Raw genomic sequence first — 21,585 nt, 5'->3', positions numbered from 1 at the left:
CCTTGTTCAGCAGCCTAAGCCCCAGTGACCACTGGCCACCTGAGATAAGGGCCATCCCTGCTCCCTCCATTCCCCAGTATTCCTGAGGCCCTGTGCACCTGCCCCATGATGGGGCTAGAGTCCCAAAGAACAATAGGAACCTAGCTCTTGTCTTGGGAACTCTGGCAGGATTTCCCAAGTCACCCGAATGCCCAAGCTATTAGAGACTATGTTTGCCCTGAAGAAGAAAGAATCAAACTGAAAACAGAGCAGGTAGCAGTGGGGGAGTGAAGACTGAGGTCCCTCCAGGACCCCCAATGCCCTCATGTCCTCCCGCTGGGGTCCAGTGTCCCCTCCCCTCCTCCTGTGCAGGAGCGGCCTCCCTGGGCCTTGGTTCCATCCTTTATGAAGTGCAGTGACCAGTGGTTGCCATGCAGGGGATGCTTGCTGAAGTGCCTCATGGTGCCCAGCACAACACAGTGGGCAGAGGGCAGCCCGTCAATACCACTCACTGCCCTTGCTGCTCACAGTGAGTCTTACCTAGGGCAGTATAGGGCTCCCTCGCATCACCCTTCCTTGGCCCCAACCTCAAAACTTAAGACTTGGTTTCCCCTTCTCACTGTCTTTGGTCAGTGCCAAAGGACCAGGCAAGACCAGTGCCAGGAAAGGGACCGGGACATGAACGGGCTGCTCATTGAAGGTCACACATTTGCAATTTGATGGAGACAACAAGGGTCTTCACGTGCCAAGCAGAGTAGCTCTGTAGCAATTCTGGACACTGCAGCAGGTGAGGGCGGGAGCTTTGCTGGAAGACAGTGCCAGCTCCCACAGAACCCTAACGAGGCTGAGCAGGAGCGGTCCTCTGTGCTTAGATGTAGCACAATCCCCTCGTTTTCTGGATGGGGAAACTGAGGCTCAGGGAGTTGGCTTGTCTTTTCTACACCCCAGGGTGTGCTGGGGCAGCCCTGTGCCTGTGATTCTGGGGCCCAAGTTAGCCTCGCAGCCCATGTGGGTGGCAGAATAGACCAGATGGGCACTGGGGCCAGAGCTGGGGCCAGCTCTCGGGGTGGGGGGGTGGATGCTGCAGGTCTTGTGCTAACCACTGAGAGACTCCCAGCCCACCTTTGCTGTTCCTTTCACCCCAGCCCCTTGGGGGACTCCAGGTCCTGCCCAACCAGGCCCAGGAGGGTTTGGGACCGGCCAAAGCAGGAAGCAGGATAGGAAGCTTCTTCTGGTTCCACTCATGGGGATCGCACGCTCCCCAAATTGTCCAAGCCATCTTCCCTCTTCCAGCTCAGAGGCCATCTCTTCCAGGAGGTCCACACACATCATCCTGGCCAGGAAGAGGGTCTTCCACACCCTCTGTGCCTTGGCCGTGGTCCTCGTTATCACGTCTTGTGGATTCGTTATTTTAATCAGTTATTGGTCAAACAAACTCCTCTCACACCCGAGTGCACAGCTCGTGCCAAGAGCACTGCAAAGCATGTGATGTCCCCACCCCATCCACGCGGCATTCAGAACCTGACCACTCCCTGCCACCGCCCCAGTCCTGTCTGGTCCAAGCTGCCCTGGCTTACTGCAGAGGCATCTCCATGGCCCTCGATCTGTTAACGTCTGAGCCTCGACCCTGCTCTTCCTCTGCTCGCCCTCCAAGGATTCATCTCAGAGGAGGCAGCAAAGTCCTCTGCAGGCCTGCCCCCTCCAACCTCGTCTTGCCTCTCCCGACCTTGTTCCTCCACTCCAACCGCTATGGCATCCCTGCAGCTGCTCATACTTTGGGAGCGGCTGATACCACAGGCCTTTGCCCTGGCTGGGCCCTCTGCCTGTGACGCTCTTTCCCAGACGTCCATGTGATTTGCTTCCTCTTCTTCTTCAAGTTTTTGCTCAAATGAAGGCCTGCGCAATGAGCCTCCCCTGGCGCCCTATTTATAGTTGCTTCTCCCAATATTTTGGAGCACTTGGCACCATCTGACATGCTGGGCCTCTGTCCGTGAGCAGGCCAGCTTCTGGGTGGCAGGAATTTGGGCTGTGCGTTCCCTGCTCTCACCCCACTCCTACAACCATGCCTGGCACGTCATAGGAATGCCAACAAGCCATGTTGGGTGAAGGCGGGAGTAGCCCTGTGGGCTGGGTCATGCCATCTCCTACATTGTATATGTGCAGAAGCTGCAGCCATGACGCCTGCTTGAGGTTGCCTGGCTCTTGCTCCTGCGGGTCTGAACCCAGCTAGATGTGACTGTAAGTCCCAGCTTTCCAAAGGCTCCCACTGCCTTCCGTGCACAGTGTGCCGCCTAGCACGGGAAGTGGAGCCCACCAGGCAGCACCTGGGATATGAGCTGCTCCAGGGATGCCCTGGGAGGAGGGGATGGGGGTGCATCCCAGGGAAGAGGTTCCTGGGCTATGACGGGTGGGGGCAACTCAGCTTCCCCTGGGGTCGGGGAGTGGGAAGACCATTCTGAGAGTGGGAACAGCTCTTGCAAACATGGCCGACATGCAGGTTGGGGCAGATTTGGCGATGACTGCCTAGAGCCTGATTGGAGGTCCCGTGGGGGTGGGTGGCTGTGGGGCCCCCAGGCAGGGCCTGGAGGAGGCAGAGGGGGTGAGTGGGGGGTTCTGATGGGCCACTGGGAGTGGCCTGAAGTGCACTGGAGCAGGAGGTGGCATTGTCAGGATCCTGTTTGAAAGACACCTTTTCTGATAGGAGGAGGGAAGATTGCCGGGTGAGTCAGGGGTGGTGGCAGCTACCTGAGCAGAAGCTAGTGTGGGCTGGGAGGCGCGAGGCAGATGTGAGAGCTCAAGGAGGGAGACTACATGCAGCTCAGTGACCTGGGTCTTAGTGTGTTCCCAGGTTTGCAGCTGGGGCAACTGGAAGCAGGAGAGGGATCTGGAGAAAGGAAGGTAAAGAGGTGGGTTCCTTTTGGGGTGCACTGAGGTTGAGCTGCTTAAGAGACTCCCATGGGTGAGGCAGAAGCCTTGAGCTGCTGGGTTAGCAGCTCTGGGCTCAGAGGAGATCTTGGCCAGAGAAAAAGATCTGGGGGTCCTAATGTTCACATACTGACTTCAGCATGGAGGGGGCAAGGTCCCTCCAGAAGCAGGTGTCTGGAGGAGAGAGGGCTATGGCCTCCACTCCAGGCCCAGCCGGTCCCTAGAAGACCCTCCCGCCGACAGCACCTGCCCTCAGGGCCACAGGGGGCTGCTGGCACCTGGCTCACTGGGAATGCTCCAGGGGTCCTCTGTCTGCTGCTCATGATTTCACAGACTTGGCAACCAGGACAGGATTGCTGTTATTTTTCACCAGAAAACAATGTATGGATTTTGGGCTCTTGCTGATGATTCTAGAGGAAAACAGCTGAGAGGATGTGTGTTTTCAAGGGAACATTCCTCTTTGGACTCTGTCCACTCAGTGTCCTCTTGGAAAACCACAGGGAGGGCTGGAAAGAGTCTTAGACTCACGTGAGGGGGAGATGGAGACCAGGTCCTTCTCCCAGCTCTGCTTGTGGCTCTCTGTGTGATCCCATGAAGAGAGGAGGAGCAGTGCCTCTCATCTGAAATGTGCCCAGCCAAACATGGCCTAAACCAAACGGGATGGCCTTTCTGCCCCTATCCTGGTCCTTCACAGGCTGTCCTCTTCTCATGGAAGGGGGCCAACCTCACACGTGGGTGTCACACGTCCTTCTGGGGATTCCTGTCCCTTGTATCTCTTGAATCAGGCTCTTAGATTCTTTTGCTTCATTCCATCATTGTAACCTCCTTCCACGACTCTCAAATCTGTCTCCTTCTCCATATCTCCACTGCCATCCCTGTGTTCCCCTCTGCCTTTGGCTCTGCACGGTACGAGCAGGTGGACTCTGTCCAGCCAATGTGGGCCCTTTGCACACTGGTGTGAGTGCTTCTAAGTCTCATTCCGGCTCTCAGCCCGGCCTCTCCCAATCTCCTTGTGTCTTCCCACAGCATGTGGGAAAAGACCAGGATGACGGCATTGGGGCCACAAAGATAAGTCCATCGTCCCTGCACTCCAGGGATCTGAGCCCCGTGGGCCCCTGGCATGAGTATAATGTTGAAAGGAAGCCTGCGGAAAGGGTCCAAGAGGACGGTACGTTAGAACTGGGTCTCGAGACATGGGTGTCCGGGCCATAGGGGTGCAGAAACCAGGTTCTGACTCAACCTGGATGCAAGTGCCAGGGGCTGTTCTGTCTCTGTCAGCTCCAGGACCATTCAGGGCTGGCACAGAGCTTGGGAAGGAATGAATAACAGTCTTGGACATTACGCCGACATTCAGTGAGTGCCTACTGTGTGACCCAGTAGACCCTAGGTGGGTGATGTATTAACTTGCCAATCCTCCCAGTAACTCAGATTAGTCCCAGTCTGCAGACGTGGAGGTGGAAGCTCAGAACAGTTCAGTCACTTGCTTGAGGCCACACAGTGAGGGGGGCAAAGCCAGGCCACCTGCTCCAGAGCCCAGGCATGGATGGGGGTGGAGGGGAGTCCTGAGCCGGGGGGGTTCTTCGCTGCCTCTGGGCAGGGTGGGCGCAGAGGTCCCAGTCTCACTCTTGGCCATGCTGAGTGCTCCCTTCCGCTGACTGTGGTTCTAGTACCCACAGGTGTCTCTATTGACGCTACAGCCCCCACCTTTCATTGTCTCTGGGACAAAGGCCCCTTGGGCTCCTAGCTTTGGGAAAGAACTGTGGCTGCTCCCTGCCATTGGCTAGGCCTCCCACTGGGGCCTCCTGTCCACTACCTCCCCATGCCTTGTGGCAAGCCTGTGAGTCAGCATACCCATTTCACAGCAGGGACACAGAAAGCCACTGAAACCAGGGACTTTCCCAGCACAAGAGTGTCCAAGACTAGAACCTAACTCTGTCTCGGTCCAGCCACCTGCAGAGTGACCCACGCGGATAGTTGTCAGTCCTTGCTGAGCCATCCTTTGTTTCCTGTTCATACTTTCCCATAAGTCACAGAATCCTCCAGGCGACCCAGTGACGTAGGCACTGTCACTATTCCTTCCTACAGACCTGGAAACTGAGTCACAAAAAGCAAGCTGCTTTCCCAGACCCCACTGCTCTGCTAGGTGGAGGCCAAGCTTGTGTGTGAACCCAGGCCACTGCTCTGAACTTCTCTACGCCATACCGTGTAGAGGAAATAAGAGCTGGGAGACTTCTGCCTTCAGGGACTGTGTTTTTCCAAGAAGCCAGGAGGAAAGGATCTAACATTTATTGAGCATCTACTAAGTGCTGGCTGATCTCATAGCATTACTTTGCAAAGTGAATATTCTTTGTCTTATTTTATAGGTGAGGAAATGAGATTCAAGGAAGCAATATTGACTTGTTCCAGGTCACCTAGCTAGTGAGGACGCGAGGAGAGGCAAGACTCCCCCCAGCCTGGGACCCCAGGGACCCTGCCCGGACGCCTGCTCCAAGCCTGGCCCCTCCAGGGAGGCCAGCTCTCACTAGCAGGGCAGCCTCCTTCCTTCTCCCTCCTTCCCGCCTTGGGAGAATTAAGTGGTAAATGTTTTCAAAGTCAACTGTCAAAAGAAAATGGTTAGAGGAAGGAAATGTGCAATTAGGAGCTTCAGAGTAATTTTCATCGTGTGGTTTGAGCTCGACTGTAAACACTCAGGAAGGAGAGAACGCTGCTGTTTCCCCCCCGGCTGGTTTCCTGCCAACTCTGCTGAGTCCCAGAACCGGGTGGGCTCCAGGCTGAGGCACCAGCAGGGAGGCCGGTGGGCAGCCAGCCTCGGACTGGGGAGGTGCTGGGGGCTGTGGAACGCTCCCATTCCCAAGAGAAGCTTCTTCCAGCAGAATGTGCCGGCATTACAGAAAGGAAATATTAACATTATAATTATAATTCTGTTTATTTAATTAAGTTATTAAACAGGCCCAGCCTGGGGCAGGGCATGGGGGAGAAAAAAAACCCTATAGTTTCATTCTAATTGTTTCTCCCAGGATGTAATTAGAGCCTTATAGAAGGAGTCAGAGCCAGAGAAGGCAGGGGCTTTGCCAGGCTGGGTCCAGGCCTGGTGCACAGCTCCGGGCAGGCTGGGCCTGGGGGGAGCCGAAGGTGGAGGCTGGCTGTGGGAATGCAGCCTCTATGAGGGCTGGAACTCGGGCCTGTGTCTCCATGCCTGGCATGTACTAGGTGCTCAAGAAATAGTTGTGGAATAATTGCCTAGTGGACTTTGAGCAAGCAGAAAGGGCTGGTGGAGTGACTTTCTCAACTGCCCTAAAGACGTTCAGCAGATGATTTTTCTAGAAGGGATGCAGCGGCCTCTTCCTGGGGCTGCTCTTGGCCATTACCTCTGCTCTGACCTCCCTCGTGGCCCGCCATGGCTTGCAGGTGACCATGCCGGGCAGCCTGTCTCAGATTGAGACCTTCACCTCCTCCTTCTGTGCCCTGGTCACTGTGGGCTGACCCCTGGGGCAGAACAAACAAATGTCACCAGCTCCCAGGCTCCAGTGTGGAGGCTGCCCTGTGCATCCCAAAGGGATGGGAGTATGAGGGCCCCAGAGGGTTCAGGAGGCTAAAGCCCCCACTCCAGTTCCCCCCAGTGTGAGAAGCCCTTTCTGGGACCCTGGACCAAGCCCAGCAGAGCCCCTCTTGAGGGGGCCAAGGGAGACGCTGGCCCTGAGCAGCCTCCAGATCCGGTCCTGTGCCCCCCGTGCTGACAGCTGCCCACAGGCTCCATGCAGAACCTTCTGTCAGACGGGAAGTGTCTTGTTCCAGCTGGCACGGCCTTATCGAACAGTCCTGGCTTTGTAAGTGTGGACAGCTGCGGGGAGAGGAGCTGGCTCTGGGGAGGTATGGGGGCCGGGTTGGGGCTAGATTGGGGAAGCTGAGGAGGGGGAGGTCAAAGCCAGCAGCATCTGCAAGTGGGTTGGGGGCCACGAAGTTTTGGTTTAGGGGGCATCCCCCGGAAAGCTGAGCCCCTAAACAGGAATATGGGATGTGAGGCCAAATTGGGGAATGATCATGAAAGACAGAGAAGTGTGTGGGTGGAAGATGGGAGGGGCTGGGCCTGGCCTCCAGGGCCCTTGCTCAGCCCTGGCACAGTCAAGAAGCTGTCTTCATATGGGCCACATTGAGGCACCAAAAAATCAACAACTTCAGAGAGATGGGAGGGCTTCTATATGCCACCTACCCACCCATCCACCTATCCACCCACTCATCCACCCACACATCCACCCATCCACCCATCCATCCATCCATCCATTCATCCATCCATCCATCCATTCATCCATCCATCCACCCATCCACCCACTCATCCACCAACACATCCATCCATCCATCCATCCATCCATCCATCCATCCATCCATCCATTCATCCATCCATCCATTCATCCATTCATCCATCCATCCATTCATCCATCCACCCACTCATTTGCCCACACATCCATCCATCCATCCATCTGTCCACTCATTCGCCCATCCATCCACCCACCCATCCACTCATCAGTCCACCCATCCATCCATCCATCCATCCATCCATCCACCCACCCTTCCACCCACCCATCCACTCATCCACTCATCCATCCACCCCTCCTTGTACCCATCCATCTACTAGTACATCTATCCATCCATCCATCCATCCATCCGTCCATCCATCCACTCATTTGCCCATCCATCCATCCATTCATCCATCCATCCACCCATCCATCCACCCACTCATTCGCTCACACATCCATCCATCCATCCATCCACCCACTCATTCGCCCATCCATCCACCCACCCACCCATCCACCCATCGGTCCATCCATACACCCATACATCCATCCATCCACCCATCCATACATCCATCCATCCACCCACCCTTCCACCCACCCATCCACTCATCCACTCATCCATCTACCCCTCCTTGTACCCATCCATCTACTAGTATATCTATCCATTCATCCATCCATCCATCCATCCATCCATCCATCCATCCATCCATTCATCCATCCATCCATTCACCCATCCATCCACTAATTCATCCATCCATCCATCCATCCGTTCATCCACTCAAACACCCATACTTCCATCCATCCAACATTCATACAAGACTTGCACTAGGACACCTCTTCTACTGGCCTCCAAAGATCCAGAAAATAATCAAATTGTCCCTGCCCTGTTGGGCATATATGGACACTTCCAGTGTGTATATATGAGCAGTGGAGGCAGGGGAGACAGAAGACAAAATAAATCCCCCTGATGGGTCAGGAAACTTCTATAACTAAGAAGATGTAAACCCACCCACTCACCCTAAGCCTCAATTTCTCATCTGAAAAGTGTGGATAAGGCAGTGCAATGGTGAACTGCTATAGTGTTAGATGAGATAATAGACACAGGTATTTGTTACTGTGCCTGGCATGGAAGGTGCTAAGTAACTGTTATGATTATTTTTAGCATCACCATTTCCATCATTATTCTCTCTGTCTGAAGAGAATAGGAGGATGAGAGTGGGCAGTTTAGAAAAGCCTTCTCAAGTGGGGTCATTTGGACTGGGTGTTGAAGGATGAGTAGGAGTTCATTGGGTACTAGTATTGTGCTTCCCCACTAGCAGCCCACATTCATACTACACTCATCCCTGCCTCTGCATCATACTTCTCACCCTTACTCCTCCTCCCCAGGGCCCCCTTCCTTTGGGTCCACCTCTAACCCTAACTCCTCCAGGAAGACTTCTTGCCTACCCCAGGCATTATCTTGCTCCTTCCTCTTGTCTTGTAGCACAAAGATCACACCACACATCAGGCCCTCAGACCTTCATTCTGAATTTTGAAATGCTTCAGCTGACTCTTCAGGATGGGGCAGAGTCTTCTCCTCAAATCCCTTATATCTGGAGCCTCAGAACTGGATAAATTTGTTGACTCTGCCCCAGGGGAGAGCCAACAGTGACCAGGGCACAGAAGAAAGAGGTGAAGGTCTAAATCTAAGTCCCAAGAGGATGTAGACCTATCTACAAACAGGAGCAGCCTCCTAGGACTTTGCCTGCATCTGCCTACAAGGTTAATGCAGTTCCTACCTGGAGCAGCTCACAGTATAAGGAACAGAGGGAACAGGAGGACAAGGCTGGGAGTTTCTCTAGCATAGATTTCATGTCCTGGTTAAACTTGGATCTTCAGCACCAAGCTCAGAGTGGGGGCTAAGAATCGTTGGATGGATGGGTATGTAGGTGTATGTGTATGGTTAGAAGGATGCATGGAAGGATAAGTACATGGATGGATATATGGATGGATGGATGGATGGATGGATAATGGTTGGATAAATGGATGACGGATAACTGAATAGGTGGGTGGATGGGTGGTGGATGGACAGTTGGATGTGTGGATGATGGACAGATGATTAGATGAATAAGCGGAAAGTTAAACAATACAATCAGAATCTTTAGATTCTGATTAAACAATAGAAGCAGGAACTTTGAGACTGTACAGATCAACCCAAATTAATTTACCTGATCAGTGTTTCTGAGTGTCTCTTTTTGCCAGATATTGTACGAGGTGCTGGGGATACCACAGGGAACAAGATACAATCCATGACCTCATGGAGCTTAGCATCTAGTTGAGAAGCTAGGAAATATGCAAATAAAGCCCAAACAAAATATTTTAAGGGTGATGACTGCCTGAAGCTTACTGGGGGGCACTTTAGTTAGGGGTGTCAGGGAGAGTTGATGAGAGGATAACATTGGAACTGAGACCTGAATGGCAAAAGTCAGCTGTATGAAGATCTGGGGAAGACATGAGAACAGTAAGTGCACTGGTCCTGAGGCAGGAGCAGAGTTGGACTTGTTCAATAACGTAAAAAGGTTTGACTACTTGGAGTGGGATAAGAGAGGGAGCTGTGGCCTGAAATGGCGATAGAGAAACAGGACAGGGCAGATCACACAGGACCTTGTAGGCCATGGCCAGAGGTATGGATTTTGTTCTGTGTAGGTCGGAAGGCACAAGAGGGTGTTAAACAGGAGGAGGAATGGTCTGAGTTCTGTAGAGGATCACTGTGGCTACTCCATGGGGCTACACAGAAAGGCACATGAGGGGAAACCAGGAAGCCAGTGAGAGGGCATCACCATGGACCAGGCTAGAGAGGGAGGTGGTGCAGCTGGGGAGATGGGGCAGGTTCAGGACATGCTTGAAGGTACAGACAACAGAGTCGATTTATGATTTGGCTTTTGGGGAGAAGGATGCTTCCCAGCAGTTTGGCCTCAGCAACTGGACTGGCCTAACCGTAACCGTAACCCTAACCCTAACCCTAGCTGCCACCCACCCCCTATTCCTCTGCTGAGATTCACTGGATCCTTGACCTCCCAGGTTCAAATGATCCTACCACCAATTGCTATGGTGATAGAGTTGTTGTTTCTGATGATGGTGGCTGTGGTAGTGGGTTATTTCCTCCATCAGCAGGCTCTTCCACCATGACAATGAGCCATTTCCAGCCACTTCCAGCCATCTTCAGGGACTCCGGAAGAAACTGGCTTGAAGAACAGTTGGACGCACATCCAGTCTCAGAGCCTAGAGGTGAAACACAAGGACTCTGGAGTCAGAGAGACCTACGTTTGAATCCTAGTCCTACTACTTCCTCTCTCATCCTTATGTTAGTCATTTGACTTCTTTAGGTCTCCATGTTGTCACATGGAAAATGGAACTTTCCACCTCCTCGGGATGTTAAGCTCAGCACAGTGCCTGTACAGGTGAGAGCTCAGATAAAGACTCTGCTGTTAACAATTACCTCTCCTCTGATGGGGAGTTTATCACCCCATCTCAGCAGCCCTGCTCCTGTTCCTTGTTCCAACAGGCCCTGGGACCTGGGTTGCCAAGAGCAGCTCCTGACAGCTGCTACCCACCCCCCACACTCCTCTGCTGAGGTTCCAGAGCCTAGGGGCATGGGGCATTGCGAAGGCCTCACTGGTTTTAGAATCAAGCAAGATTATAGAGCACATTTTGCAAGAGTGGGAGGAGGTGGAAGTAGCCCAATTCATAGTAGCTTTCCCAACCCGTGGCTCTAATTGGCAGAGAACATCCCCTAAGGCACCTCTGTGCTCCATGAGGAGCTTGTAATTAGTAGGTGGGGATCCTGAGGGGCAAGGTTGACAAGGCTCTCCTTGGGGGATGGAGCCCTCTGAGGGATGGGGTTGAAAGGGTGTTGTTTGCAGTCACATAGCCTCTCTAGGGATCAGTGTTTTGTTTGTTTGTTTGTTTGTTTGGTTGGTTGGTTGGTTTTACCTCCCCAGTGGGGCATACGCTGAAGTAAGGATCACACCAGTGTCCACAGTCTTCCTGCATGAGTTCCTCCATTCTTACCTCTGTACTGATGATTTGCAGACCTCTCTCCCAGCCTGGCCTCCCTCCTGGATTTCAGAGTCATATCTCCCAGTGTATGTGTTAATGTCTCTGTTTGGATACCCTACAGACATCATGGTGTGTTTCAAACTAAGGAATTCATTATCTCATTCAGTGACTTTTTCATTTCAGTTGTTATTTTCAGTTCTAGAATTTCCATTTGGTTCTTTTGATTGTAGTTTTTGTTTCTCTGCTTAGATTCCTTATCTGCTCCCTTATGACAATCATATTTTCCATTAATTTGTCAAGCATATTTTTCTCTAACTTTTTTGGACATATTTATTATTGCTGCTTTGAATGATTTTTCTGCCAAATCTGTTATTCAGGCTATGTCAGAATTGGTTTCTACGGATGGTTTTTGGTTTTCCTTTTGACTATGAGTCACGTTTTCCTGTTTCTTTGTGTGTTTGATAATTGTTGGATTATATTTTGGACCTTGTGGGTGATAAGTTGCAGAAACTCTGGATTCTGATATCCTGCTCTGAAAAGGGTTGATTTTTTATTCCAGGAGGCATTTCAATTACTGGTGGATTACTTGAGTGTGTGTAGTCTTGGTCTTATTATTTGTTATGGCTGATCTGTGGGAAGCCTAATGTGTTTCCCAAATTTCTCTCAACTTGGTGAGAATCCAGCTCCAATACGCAAATCTTTTTGAGGCTTAGTTCTAAAGGCTTTGTTAGGGAACATCTACAGCAGGCTTTACTCAAGGATGTGGTCCTTACTACTAAGATGAGGCTTTTCTGGCCTTGCAGGTAGATGCTTGGTGTGTTAATGAGTTCTCTGTACTCTGGTTAGGAAAGAACTCCAAAGACCCCGAGCACTGCTTGACATCTGGAATCTCTGTTCCACTCTCAATGTTATAGGAGTCATTCTTCATTAAGCCTGAGGTGGTCTCACCAGCAAGCAGGGCCCCTCAGCTGGACTTCTTCCTCCTTCCCCTATGCAGCTCCCTCTTCTCCAAGGCCCTGCCTTGAAGATTCTAGGTACCTCGGTGATACAGGTTGACTGTTTGTACCCTACTAATCTCATGCTGAAAGGTAATCCCCAGTGTTTGAGGTGGGGCCTGGTGGGAGGTGTTTGGATCATGGGGGTGGATCCTTCATGAATGACTTAGTGCCATCCCCGTAGTGATGAGTGAGTTCATGCGAGATCTTGTTTAAAAGTGTGTGGCACCTGCCCCCTCTCTCTCTTGCTCCTGCTCTTGCATGTGACATACCTGCTCCCACTTCACCTTCCACCATCACTGGAAGCTTCCTGAGGCCCTCACCAGAAGCACATGCCAGCACTACACTTCCTGTATACCCAGCAGAACTGTGAGCCAATTAAACCTCTTTTCTTTATAAATTACCCACTCTTGGGTATTCCCTTATGGTAAAGCAACAGACCAACACATTCAGCTATTCCAGACTCTAGTCTCTGTCTGCTCTGAATACAGTGTGAGGGCCACTGTATTCAATGTGGATCCCAGCTCACTGCACCCTGATTGTGAATTTGTCCCCAAGCACAGATCCAGGGAGATCATGGGGCTCATCTCATATTTTTTTCTTCTTCTTTTGGGGATTGCAAGCTTGTTCTGTCAGGGATGAAATGTTGGCCTTCTGTATTCTGTCCAGTCTTCTGATTGCTTATAGCTCCAGTTACTATGCCATGACCAGACATGATCAATGCACATTTTTACCCAAAACCTTCCTCTCTCATATTCTTCATCCACTCATTTCTCCAAAATAGAATCTTTGCCACTGCCCTCTCTGTCACTCCCTATGGGAGATTCATCAGCAAAATTGGCTCCTTTGACATTTCACTGGAGCCCTTGGGTCTGTCAAACTTTCCTTCTCTCCTCCCCCTGCCCAGGTCCAGGTCACTGCCTGTCTTCACTAGGACCAACCAACTGCCTCCTCGCTGGCTGCCAGCCTCCAGTCTTGCTCTGTTCTGGTCCATTCCCCACTCAGCAGCCAGAGGCCCCCTTTAAACCTACAGATCTGATGTTGGCTGTGCCTTACATAAAGCCCTGAAGTTGTAGCTTGGCTGGCAAAATTCTTGAAATCTGCAACCGCCACCTATCTCTGTCCCCCTTTTATTGCCACTTTCCCACATTCCTGCCACATGGATCTATTTACAACTCCTAGATGCCATCAGGCCACCTGTTGTCTGGGGGCCCTTACTCCAAGTGTGACTGCTGTCCCTGGATATTCTGTCTAGCAAGCTTTCCAGTGTAGTCCATTGTCACCCACTCTGGGTGGCCTTCAAGGCCGAGTGAGGCCTTTCTCTATGTGAAGGCACAGTGCCTGTGTTTCCTCCCTCAGCAGGCTCTGAGCTCCACTAAAGCAGAAAGGGAGGTGGGTTCACTGCACTTCCCAGAACCTGGAGGACACGCCCCTTTACTGTTTGACAAGGGAGTCAATGTCAAAGGCTACAGAGGGGCAGGAAGGCGGAGGTGTTTGTGCACCACAATGCTGGACATGGAGCCTGGGGACTTCCCAACATGGATGCAAGCTCTGCAGAGGGAAGGGGTGCTCCACAGACTGACCAGTGGCAATGATTCTGGGGGTTCTGCTGGCACCCACAGGGACAGTGGTGGTGAGAGCTCCTTGCAGAAGCAGTGAGCACAGCCCAGGATGAAGGGGTGCATGTAGATGGGGCCATGTGCACGCTGGTCCCCAGAGATACTTCCAGGGCCACCTGCAACCCGCAAGGACCCCCAGACCTGCTGGAAAACCTGAGATTGGAAGGATTTCATGCTCCCCCTGGCCGCTGCCACCTGTCTCCTCCACTTTGGCCACTTATCACCCCATCCAGTGATACCCTCCTTTGGTGGGTAACTCCAGCAGAGACCTCAACTTTCTATGCTTTTCAACCTCTGGCCTCAGGGGCCGGTTGCGGGAGTTGCAGGAGTCCCCAAACCAAGGGCATTTCTCCTTCTTGCCACCAATTTCCCACCCCCGGGAAAGTCCCCATTCCTGAGCCAGACATTCACCCAGGGGAATCATTACCTGGTGCCCTGTGTGCAGATGCCAGGGCAGGGGGTGTCCTTCCTCCCCAGGGCTGCATCCTCCCTGTGCAGGCTGCACAGGGTGCCCCTAGCCTGCCCCCCCAAAAGTCTTAGGTAACTGTTGGGTCTCTCACTCCAACACCCACATAAGTTGGGTCTGGATAAACCACAGTGTGGGATACTTCAGGGGATGGAGAGAGTAGCTGAGGAAAAGATAGAGAAGTGGGACTCAGGAGAGTGGTAGGGAGACACAGGCCATGAATGAGGGAGGGAGAGAGTGAGAGGTGTGGACGGACCCTGTGTCAATCCCAGAGGTAATGCTGACCACCCCCAGGGCAGGGCAGGGCAAGAGCCAAGAGACAAGAAGAGAGGATCCCAGGGAGCGTTTCAGCCCAAGCTGACGAGGCCCCAAGAGTCCCTGCACCCCAGGAGTGCTGTGGGTGTCCAGGGCAAGAACCCCTGTGCCAGAAATGCCTTCTTTTGCCCCTCCAGGCCTGCCCTCTGCTCTGCTCTCTGCTTCAGGGGCTGAGCCTGATGGACCCATTCCTCAGCTCCCATGCCCTCTGGCTTCCTTTTGGGAGTGCCCCAGCTGTAGGTGAAAGGGAGAGGGGAGGGTGAAGTCAGAATATTCATGTCACAGCATCAAAAGCTTTGGGGTCACCTTGGGCAGGCTGTGTCCCTAGACTGAAGGTCTTAAACTTCTCCCAAGGCAGGCCCCTCTGCAACATTCCCTCCTTTCCAGGTTCTGGCATGGCTTATGCCTTCCCTTAAACCTTCAGCCTCAGGGTGGCCGCAGCCCTGGGGCGTGGGCTGTGGTGCACTGCCTGCCCCTATGGTTTCCCTGTACCCAGTAGTTTTCCTACCTTGAATCGTTCTTTCCTAGTGGAAACCTGACACTTCCCCATTCTGTGGCAGCCTAGGAGGGTGGTCTGTACCCCAGAGAGTCCTCTAGCTGTGATGTGCCGCTGCCTCCCTATGCAGGAGGCTTTGATGGGGTACACTCTAAACACCCCCAGGACGACCCAGGCATCCTCCCGGAAAGCTGGGTGCAAGCCAGAGCAGGGCTCCCAGGTCCATGAGGGTGCAGCAGATGGAAGGCCAGCCCGGTGACCATGTGGTGACAGCACAGGGCAATGATGACTGGAGGCTCTAGGGTCACAGGGATTTTGGTTCAAGTTCTCTGCCTCTACCTGTTACTCATTGTGCACCCTTGGGGTGTCCCACATCATCTGTCTGAGGCTCAGTTCCACCTAGAGTTCCATAAAGAATTCAGCAAGAAGCCGAGTGTGCAGCCCCTAGCCCCAGCTCCAGCGTGCAGTGTCCCCAGCACATGCTGATGGGGCACGTATTCCCAGCTGCCCTGTTGGTTTTCTTGAGTGAATCGCTGCTGAGTCAGTTAGCAGGTCCCCAAAGTAGAAACTTTGTCAGATCCCAAAGAATGTCAGCCCCAGTGACTCACGTGTGTTTCTCCCAAAAACACAATCGCAGGCCTTTGGGATCAGCTCAGCCATCTCTGAGAGACATTTCAATGCTGTGAGCAGGATGCTGGGTTCCGGCCACAAAAGAGCTGGGTGCAAGCCTGGCCTCCATGAAAGGAGTTCCCACTTGGAAAATCTGATTCAATTGACTTCTCCCTTTCAGTTTAGCTTCACAGCTCTCTGGCTATGTCTACAGCTAAGAACTATGGCTCCATGATGAATTGCCTGGCAGACGGTGGTTGTGATGTTTGTGTTGTTGCTAAGGTGATGGGGTTGTTGTTTCTGATGGTGGTGATCCTGGCAGTGGTGGTGGGTTATTTCTAAGGGTGATAGTGGGGTGGTGATGTGGTGGTGATGGTGACAGTATGGTAGCATTGGGTGGTGAAGATGGTGGCGCTGATGGACATGGTGGTGAGGTGATAGTTATGGTGATAGGATTTTGTTACTGCTGGGGGTGGAGTTGATGATGGTGATGGTGATGGTAATGGTGGTGGTGTTTTCAGTGCTGGTTGTGATGAGGTGATGGTGGTAATAGCAGTAGTACTGGTGATGCTGGTGGCGGTAGTGGATTGTTGGTGGCGGTGGTGAGATTGGTGCTCTTCATGGTGATAGTGGAGGTGGTCAGGATGGTGGAGGTGGAGGTGATGGTTTCAGTGATGGTACTGGTGAAGATGGAGGTGATGGTTTCAGTGATGGTGATGGTGGAGGTGGTGGTGATGGTTTTGGTGATGTTAGTGGTGGAGGTGGGGGTGATATTTTTGTGAATCGTGGTGGTAGTGATGATGGTGGTAGAGGTGGAGGTGATGATTTTGGTGATGTGGTGGTGGTGATGTTGGCAGTAGAAGTGGGAGTGATGGTGGTGATGGAGGTGGCAGTGATAGTTTTGTGGATGGTGACGGTGGTGGCGGTGGTGGTAGTGGTGAAAGTGGAGGTGATGGGTTTAGTGGTGGTGGTGGTGGAGGTGGGGGTGATGGTTTTGGTGATGGTGGTGATGATGATGTTGGCAGTGGAGTAGAGGTGATAGTTTTAGTGATGGTGGTGGTGGAGGTGGGAGTAATGATTTTGGTGATGGTAGTGGAGGTGGGGGTGATGGTTCTGGTGATGGTGATGTTGGTGGTGGAGGTGGAGGTAATGATTTTAGTGATGATGGTGATGGTGATGTTGGTGGTGGAGATGGGGGTGATGGTTATAGTGATGGTGATGGTGATGTTGGAGGTGGGGGTGATAGTTTTGGTTATGGTGGTGGTGGTGATGGTGATGTTGGTGGTGGAGGTGAAAGTGATGGTTTTGGTGGTGGTAGTGGAGGTAGGAGTGATGGTTTTGGTGATGGCAGTGGTGATGGTGATGGTGGTGGTGGAGATGGAGGTAATGATTTTAGTGATGGTGATGGTGGTGGAGACGGGTGTGCTGGTTTTAGTGATGATGATGGTGGAGGTGATGTGTTTGGTTATGGTGGTGGTGGTAGTGGAGGTGGGGTGATGATTTTGGTGGTCATGGTGGTGGTGATGGTGATGGTGATGTTGGTGGTGGAGGTGGAGGTAGTGATTTTAGTGATGGTGATGGTGGTGGAAATGGGGGTGATAGTTCTAGTGATGATGATGGTGGGGTGATGGTTTTGGTTATGGTGGTGGTTGTGATGGTGACGTTAGTGGTGGAGGTGGAGGTGATAGTTTTAGTGATGTTGTGATGAAGGTGATGGTTTTAATGATGCTAGTGTTAATGATGGTGATGGTGGTGGTGGAGGTGGAAGTGATGATTTGGGTGGTGGTGGTGGTGGAGGTGGGGATGATGGTTTTGGTGGTCTTGGTGGTGATGGTGGTGATGGTGGTGATGGTGATGTTGGTGGTGGAGGTGGAGGTAATGATTTTAGTGATGGTGATGGTGATGGTGGTGGAGATGGGGGTGATGATTTTAGTGATGATGATGGTGGAGATGATGGTTTTGTTTATGGTGGTGGTGGTAGTGGAGGTGGGGGTGATGGTTTTGGTTATGGTGGTGGTGATGATGGTGATGTTAGTGGTGGAGGTGGAGGTGACAGTTTTAGTGATGTGGTGGTGGAGGTGATGGTTTTAGTGATGCTAGTGTTAATGATGGTGATGGTGGTGGTGGAGGTGGAAGTAATGATTTTGGTGGTGGTGGAGGTGAGGGTGATGGTTTTGGTGATACTGGTGGTGGTGGTGACGGTGATGTTGGTGGTGGAGGTGAAAATGATGGTTTTGGTGGTGGTGGTGGAGGTAGGGGTGATGGTTTTGGTGATGGTGGTGGTGATAGTGATGTTCGTGGTGGAGGTGGAGGTAATGATTTTAGTGATGGTGATGGTGATGGTGGTGGAGATGGGGGTGATGGTTTTAGTGATGATGATGGTCGGGGTGATGGTTTTGGTTATGGTGGTAGTGGTAGTGGAGGTAGGGGTGATGGTTTTGGTGGTCGTGGTGGTGGTGGTGGTGGTGATGGTGATGGTGGTGGTGGAGGCGGAGGTAGTGATTTTAGTGATGGTGATGGTGATGGTGGTGGAGATGGGGTGACGGTTTTAGTGATGATGATGGTGGGGTGATGGTTTTGGTTATGGTGGTGGTGGTGATGGTGATGTTAGTGGTGGAGGTGATAGTTTTAGTGATGTGGTGGTGGAAGTGATGGTTTTAATGATGCTAGTGTTAATGATGGTGATGTTGGTGGTAGAGGTGGAAGTGATGATTTTGGTGGTGGTGGTGGTGGAGGTGTGGGTGATGGTTTTGGTGATACTGGTGGTGGTGGTGATGGTGATGTTGGTGGTGGAGGTGAAAGTGATGGTTTTGGTGGTAGTGGTGGAGGTAGGGGTGATGGTTTTGGTGGTGGTGGTAATGGTGATGATGATGTTGGTGGTGGAGGTGGAGGTAGTGATTTTAGTGATGTTGATGGCAATGGTGGTGGAGATGGGGGTGATAGTTTTAGTGATGATGATGGTGGGGGTGATGGTTATGGTGGTGGTGGTGATGGTGACGTTAGTGGTGGAGGTGATAGTTTTAGCAATGTGGTGGTGGAGGTGATGGTTTTAGTGATGCTAGTGTTAATGATGGTGATGGTGGTGGAGGTGGAAGTGACGGTTTTGGTGGTGGTGGTGGTGGAGCTGAGAGTGATGGTTTTGGTGACGGTGGTGGTGGTGGTGATGGTGATGGTGGTAGGGGTGGAAGGGATGGTTTTCGTGATGGTGGTGGTGGATGTGCGGGTGATGGTTTTGATGATGGTAGTGATGGTGGAGGTGGAGATGGTGAGGTGGTGGTAGTGGTGTCGGGATGTCAACCTGGTGATGGTGGAGACGAAGGTGGTGGTGATACCTCACAACCTCAGCCCAGGAGAAGCATAGCAAGAGAAGATTTGAAGTCGGAGGACCTTCTGCTACTTACTACCTGGTGACCTGGGCAACTTGCCTAGACTCTCTGAAGCTCAGTTTTCTCATCAGTAAAGGGAGTGATATTGCTTCCCTTTCTGGACAGTGTGGGGATTATAGTGGCCGAGGCCTGTTGTCGCCTGTGATTAACTGTAATTCTGGGGCACTGTGGGCCTTGAGGATGGGCCAGCTCTGGCTGCTGTGCAGACAAGGCCAGGGACTAGAGAATGCTGCTGCAGAGGACCACAGCATCCATGACTTTTTTCTGGGGAGCAGGAGCCCCTCCTTGTTCAGGGGGCAGCTCTTCTTCCTTTTTGGAAATCTCACACAATGTATGTTTCCCTCGTTGTGGTTCGGAGGGGGCTGGAAGTCCAAGGATCCGTGCTTCCCGGTCACAGGGGTGGACCTTTGATGCAGGCTGGGCCCAGTGTATCTCTCCCTGGGCCTCTTCTGCTTTGGCTCAAGAGCTACAAAGCTGCCTGAGCCTGCCAACAGTTTTCTTCCTCCTTGAAGTCCCTGTTTGCCATGGGAAGTCTAAGGATAACTCACTAAGAGCAGCAGAGACAAGAAGCACTGAAAGAGGGGGATGGGGAGAAAGAGGAGGAGAAAGATGGATGGTGCCAAAGAGAACCCCAGGGGCTTCGTTGAAGCTGCTGAATCCAGCTATGCCTGGAGATAGCACCATCCACTCCTAGCCTCTGAGTTACACAGGTTATAGAATGACCTCAGGAGTTAGAGTTGGGCTTCTGTGTTTTGCAAACCGAAGAGTCCTTCTCTACACCTCTCACCCCTTCAGTCTCCCAGAATTCCCAGAACCTTCCCAAGAAAACAAAATTTATGACAGGGCTGACTTCCAAATTTGGGGACAAAAGACTCTGGTATTGGCAGACCAAATCTGGCTTATTCTGGCTGTCTCTTTCCAGAGACCCTGGGACTGACCCAGCTCCAGGCCCCGATGTCAGAGGACGGAGGTCGAGAAGTGCTGCCAACCCTCACGTCCCCAGGCAGCCTCTTTATAGGAAACTTTTTATACACAGCGGAACACACCAGGCACGGTGGCTCACACCTGTAATCCCAGCACTTTGGGAGGCCGAGGCGGGCAGATCACCTGAGGCCAGGAGTTTGACACTAGCCTGGCCAACATGGTGAAACCCTGTTTCTACTAAAAATACAAAAGTACCTGGTATGGTGACTCACGCCTGTAATCCCAGCTACTCAGGATTTATTTTAACAAGTCAGCCATTCCACTGACAAGAAGTGGCATGTGTATACCTGGGGAGAAGTGGAGAGTGCCTGCGAGGGTTCCCAGGGTCATCTCTGGGGGTAGGGGGTGACTATCAGCTGATTTTTAAAGAATTTTTTCCTTGCATTTTCCTGTGTCATTTGAATTGTTTCAAATGAGACTTTGTGTAATCCATGAGTGCAGTCACTGTGTTCCACTGTTTGTTTGTTTGTTTATTTATTTATTTACTGGGACAGAGTCACAGTGTGTCATCCAGGCTGGAGGGCAGTGGCACGATCTTGGGTCACTGCAACCTCCACCACCCGGGTCCAAGCGATTCTCCTGCCTCGGCCTCCCGAGTAGCTGTGATTATAGGCACGTGCCACCATGCCCATCTAATTTTTGTATTTTTAGTATAGAGGGGGTTTCACCATGTTGGCCAGGACGGTCTCCATCTCTTGACCTCGTGATCCACCCACCTTGGCCTCCCAAAGTGCTGGAATTACAGGTGTGAGCCACTGCTCCCAGCCCCCAAGGAATGATTTTTGAGGTGGGAGAGAGAAGTCAGTAAGAGGGCCCCACTTTTAGGAACCATAGCTTCCTCACTGCTCAGTACAGGCCCTGCTCGTCTTGATGGTGGAAAAACAGGCGATGGTGGTGAGGGAGGAGGAGGAGGAAGTGTCGTGGAATGTGGCAGCTCTGTTAGGGTGAACAGCTGTTCCAGCTCACCTGGGACTTTCCTGCTTGGTTTTGTCACTGCAAGGTCCCCATCCTGGGAAGCTTCTCTTCTGCATGGGCAAATTAGAACAGTTGGTCACCTACTTCCAGCTTCCGGGGCCTGTTTCCCAAGGCCAGAGTCCCTGCTGGTATGCTCTGTGCCTTCCTTGGGGACAGCAGCTCCCGTGTGTACCTCCCATGCTGACTTCTGGGAAGGCGTGTGCTGAGAAGCAGCAGTCCCAGTGCCCAGCAGGCTTGGCCGCTGGCTACCAGGGCTGGCAGCACAGACTGGTCCCAGGTCTCCTGAATCCAGGAACCCGGGCAAAGCTGTGTCCATTCCCATGGGGGTGGCTCTGCTTCATCCACCCGGAGAGGCTGCTCACAGGTTGATAAAACTGCTGCGTGATACTGGACCCAAGGGGCTCACCTCTCCCCTGTCCCCATCCTGCCCAGTGGAGGAAACTGAGGCATGGGAAGGGGAGTGACTTGCTCAAAGTCACATAGCTCTGAGTCTCCAAGCTTGGACC

The 21,585-nt window shown here is 52.3% G+C and overlaps 1 long non-coding RNA gene across 1 annotated transcript in view; it reads left to right on the top strand.

The window, feature by feature from the left end:
• LOC134740322 (uncharacterized) overlaps positions 1–21,585 on the top strand; it is a 42,211-nt gene that overhangs the window by 7,261 nt on the left and 13,365 nt on the right. Inside the window, exon 2 of the long non-coding RNA XR_010127717.1 lies at positions 10,562–10,636. This is a non-coding gene — a long non-coding RNA (uncharacterized LOC134740322). The remainder of the gene's footprint in view (positions 1–10,561; positions 10,637–21,585) is intronic.

Source organism: Pongo pygmaeus, chromosome 9 (assembly GCF_028885625.2).
Source record: "Pongo pygmaeus isolate AG05252 chromosome 9, NHGRI_mPonPyg2-v2.0_pri, whole genome shotgun sequence".
NCBI classification, from domain to species: Eukaryota; Metazoa; Chordata; class Mammalia; order Primates; family Hominidae; genus Pongo; species Pongo pygmaeus.
Note: the sequence above shows the minus strand (reverse complement) of the source record. Positions and strands in the feature narration are given on the sequence as shown.